Raw genomic sequence first — 5000 nt, 5'->3', positions numbered from 1 at the left:
ATAAAAAACTCATCGTCATTATTATTATAATTCAAATGATGATTATTATATTTAAGTTAGCAAAAACCTCTCATTCAAAACAAGGACATCAGTGTGACCTATTGTGGAACACGTTGAATGGAACGGGAAGTTGGAAGTTTCGTGAGAACATGAGAAACAGTGTTGTCATTGAGCTTCTCAAGGTCAGAAGCTTGCATCCCTTTGGCAGTCACCAATTATGTGTTGTTTTCACCCCTTGTGAATTGTTGCGATTTGATATATAGGGTTTTTAAAGTTTCATGGGCAGAAGTAAATCCCACTTGTGTGCAGCACATAAGTCCTCTCTGTCTTGTAACGATGTACATAACATTTGTTACAATCACTTGTGCTATTTCTTGCAATATTCAATACAAATGTGCATATTGTTTGGTATTTTTAATAACAACATGTGGTTATTTTAAATGACATATGCAATAACTTTGATCTTAAAGTTTATTCAGTATAATGTAGTGGTCTAAAGTAGGAGTCTATGACTAATTTATGTGTAAAACCTATTGATTTCTAGTTCATGTTTTTGTACATATATTCTTATTCTGTACCACTTCACTGTGTTTCATACTTTCTTCATGTTTCATGGCTCTCTCATCGTACTCATAGCCTACCTCCCTTCTGTCTGTAGGGGTCGTTGAGTGGCAGATCGTAACACGGTCCCTGGGCCAAAGAAGCTGTAGGTGCGCTGGGTCAGGTCCTCTGCATTCACATCTGCTCAGGCATTTCATTATCAATTAATATTAAATATTAAATAAACTTCATATATTTTTATGAAAATAAGTGAGACAATAAGTTATATTTGCAAAGTACAAAATAGTAAATAAACACCCTTGCCAATAGTGGGGAGGATGGTTAGTGTGATGGTAGTTTCGGAGTGGCCCAAATCAAAAATGGTTATAAATGTGTGGATTGCTGACCTGATTGTGTTTATTTTTTGGAAAGCCTTTAAATATAATCAGATGTAACCTGTATTGATCCAATATTTTAAACATGCAGGCTTTTCAACATCCGAGTTTCATGTATGGGCTCTCTTCACTAGAAGGTGAAATGATTAACAGTTGGCTCTGTGTGTTTGTGTGTATGTGTGTGTCCTGTACCTCCACAGTGACTCAGCGACTCCAGCAACACGAAGGCCTGGTCTCCGTAGCACGTCTGCTCCCCCCGTCTCCCTGCGGTAGAAAGGATTTGCTGACTCAGCGCGAAACTCTGGAAAAGGGCTCAAGTTTTGACAGCACTTCCTTCAGGCTGTCCAAGTTGTAGATCCAATGCATGGGGCTGGGCTGAGGGCGAGAGAGAGACAGAGACATTAGAGACAGAGTGAGTCATTAGGTCCATAGGGAGAGATATGGGATAGCCAAACTAACTGATGTTCAATATTTCTCTGTGATCTACATTCAATTTGTTTAAAGCACATCACAATTATCTAAAGAGCCAGAGCAGGGCTCCAGAGCGCATGGCAGACGCTGACACATCTAGTTAATGGGCTGATTTGTTGAATTCGATACACTTTGAGGGTGTGTGTGCACTGGTGTTGAGGTGCATGCGTTCCAGCCCCTATTCTATTTTTCATATTCAACGCACCCTGGACAGCTTTGCAGCAACCAAGCTTGATGTGAGCGTCTAGCTGTTTTGTATGTGTGATTCATTCACTACCCAATCTAAAGTGCAACTAAACTAAAGCACTGTATTTATTTATTTTTTGCGAAACTCTGCAATATAAATGTAAAAAAGTAACGGCATTGCTTGCCTTTGCTACATCTATGGTTTTAATGGTTTAAATGTGGAAAAAGGTTTGAATAAATTTGTAATTTTTCCAAAGCCAATAATAAAATATCACTTTAAATCGTGTGACGGTGGACATTTTGTACGCACTCTAAAACCTAACTGAGTTGTGCAAGTGATCATGATTTGGACAGGCCATGTGAGGACAACTCAAAGCATATCAGAATGTCCAGGTGTATCGGGTGAGGAAAACATGTCTTTCACAGGCATGCTTCTCACTGATTATGCTGCTAGGGTGATTGGGGTGCCTTCTCATTGAAGATGCTGGTCCCTCCTGACTTGATAATATAATGAGACACGGCAACAGGGTTGTCTGACACATCAGAGCATTTGAAATGTTTCTATTGTCAGTTTTCCTCCAACCACGATCAACCAATATCCAACGATAAGCTCTATCTCCCCTCCCATACAAAAATATTTCCTGCCTGGTGCGATTAAGACTGACCAAGTCACAACCATTTATCTAATATGATGGGAGCCGTTGAGGCCTTTTCAACAACAACAAGATGACTGCCGCAGATGAAGAATGGTCAGTTGATTCTGCTAATGCGACTGTGTATTGCGAACTGGACGGTATATCTATATCAGAAAATGGCAATCCGATCATACCACTACGGGCTCCATCTGATATTTGATTGCAGCTGGAGCAAAGCCTCGCGACAACAGTTTAATTATTGTTGGTTATTTGCATTTAGTGTACTGCTTGTTTGCATGCAGAAAGTCCACCATGTATTTTCCATTAAGCTTTTTCTACTTGAAGAATGATAGAAGGAGTGTTGAAGACCCTCTCTCCCAACAAGTTATCTTACCTGCTGCATCTGCCACCGCCGCCCCGATAATGGCCCCTATGGCTCTGTCAGCCAGGTCCGACGCCATCTGGAGGTCTGTGGTTAAAGAATGTTATAGAATGTGTATCGAATGTGACATCATATCCTTTTACAATTATTTATTCGCTTAAACTTTGGAGCTTGAAAAAACCATGTTCAGCTTAAATACATTTCCTCTCTTTCTTTTGTGTGTGTGTGCGTGGCACTCTCACTCTCTCTCTCAATTCGACCATAATTTTGCTTGTTAAGCTTGCTTATTTAGCTAGAGCTTAATTGGCATGGGAAATATGCATGTTAATAACCAAGAGCAGATTTATAATTTAAACAATGAAGACATTAAATGTCATTAGAATAAAACTTATAATAATAATATTCAACATACTAAAGTAACACACACACCTAAAAATATATGAAAAGGTAATAAGATACGCGAAACAGACACATTTCATCGTTGCCAAAACTTTGTTTCAATACAGAAATGTGCATTTATACCATGTCTACAACAGAATACTCAAATAGCCATCTGATAGTTAGTCTCGCTCTCTTTTCTGAATTGTCCGATCTCATGAAGTCTGTGGCATATACTTTGGGACACAACCACCAATGCAATTAATAAAACAGGAGAGGTATAGTATCTTACCGGGTGAGTCCTGTGTTTCACACGTAACTCCCAGTGTGGTAACGAACCAGAGCAGCACTGCTGTCAGCTATGTGATGTCTTATCATGGATCCAATGCTTTTTTGTGTTAGACCCGCCCAAACTGCCAAGGAACGCACTTTGATTGGCTAACCCTAACCATCTCTCCCCTAAGCTTAACCATCTATAACCTAATACCTAAACTGAAACCTGGCAAATGTTTTTTAAAGTACATTAATTGCAACCTTTCACAATAATTAAAAAATATTCAATATTTTTATAACATTTAATGCTGAGTAAATTATTTAGAATGGTCTAGTATCAGATACTTTTGGTACTGCATTTTTCTTATTAAATTAGTCCTTTACTAGGTTTCAAATCAATGTCATTACCATGAAAGAACAACTGTTTTCTGTATATTTCAGATTACGTTGCAATGCAATGCAATTTGCAGGTTATGAAATGTTAATTTATTTTAATTATGTGTAAAAGTGATGTGATGTGCAATGATGTCCCCTTCTGGGAACATGTGACCAACACAGTACGTACGTACAAGGATAGTATAGGCCTACAAAAATCATAAAACCACTGTTACACATTGACACATTTGGGGTAAACGGAAGGCCTGAATTGCACACATTAGTGCCACTGTCAGTGGCAGCATACCAGCATGCATTACCTGCTTACCCCATATGGGGCTTCAATAGAAATCCAAAGGCCAAATCCATCTAAATCCTATTAAAGTATCCTAAACCAGAGAGACACAGTAACCATTTGCCACTGTTCATAATCGGTGTGTTCTGCTAAATGGACGGTACAGTGTACACTCTAGTCATATAGTCTAGTCATATAATTTTTATTCAACTATAGGATTTTGACCATATTGATAATCTTGGTCATCTTTCTAAATGCATAAAACAGCATTTAAAAAGATTGTCCAAAGTCTCCAATACCTCTCTAAGATAGGCAAAACAAAAGGTTCATAAAAACAAATCTATGAAATGATAAACACCAACTCTTGTTTTGAAACATCCTTATTGTGTGGAGAACAGTTGGTGCATTCCCCTGAGTGTGACTGAGTGAACCTCCAGCCCTGAGGGTCGTCCAGCGGTAAATAGGAGGCAGACCCCACTTATCCCTGTAGCTACTGTGGGGCCCAAGGTGCCATTGAACACCACTGATCCACTTCCACCAACATAACTCAGCATTACTATCAGGGGCCACGGCACTCAATACAGAAGAGCAATCAATACCAAATAGAAAACAACGAACAAACGCCCTGCTTTGGTCTACTATGGTGCTTTTCAGGTCACATAGTCCTCATTGTTTTGTTTTTGAATCGACATAAAAGGTATCAATTGGGAGTAGAAAGGTACAACTGTGACTATGCAGATAAGTACCTCACGACAAATAAACAGGAAAATGTCATTTGCTTTCTTGGCAGGGTGATAGCATGCCCTTGACAGAAGTGGGGGGGGGGGGGGTTAGTCAGGCACTGTCAGCGGATCAGATGACCGATGAGGGTGCACCTCTATAAATTAAACTCTGGCAAGGAGGTATGAGAGGGGCAGATTATAAACAATGGAAGGCGTGCGGAGACACTGTTTGCGGCCCCCATGGACTAAGGATGGTGTGTGTGTTTGTGATCTTGTTCCAAGCACGGTGCGCTATTAAGAGTAGGATGGAATGGCCTCCCAGCAGACTTTGGAGTGGAGTGATAGGCT

General features: G+C 39.8%; 1 pseudogene across 1 annotated transcript in view; it reads right to left on the bottom strand.

The window, feature by feature from the left end:
- Positions 1-3403, bottom strand: part of LOC115537632 (crystallin J1C-like) — a 7601-nt pseudogene extending 4198 nt beyond the window's left edge. Inside the window, exons 1-5 of the transcript XR_003974838.1 lie at positions 3280-3403; positions 2622-2696; positions 2061-2125; positions 1128-1310; positions 642-741 (exon numbers count right to left, since the gene is read on the bottom strand). The product of XR_003974838.1 is annotated as a crystallin J1C-like (transcript). The remainder of the gene's footprint in view (positions 1-641; positions 742-1127; positions 1311-2060; positions 2126-2621; positions 2697-3279) is intronic.
- Between the last annotated feature and the right edge of the window lie 1597 nt (positions 3404-5000).

The sequence above is a fragment of the Gadus morhua genome, chromosome 23, assembly GCF_902167405.1.
Source record: "Gadus morhua chromosome 23, gadMor3.0, whole genome shotgun sequence".
Taxonomy (NCBI): Eukaryota; Metazoa; Chordata; class Actinopteri; order Gadiformes; family Gadidae; genus Gadus; species Gadus morhua.
Note: the sequence above shows the minus strand (reverse complement) of the source record. Positions and strands in the feature narration are given on the sequence as shown.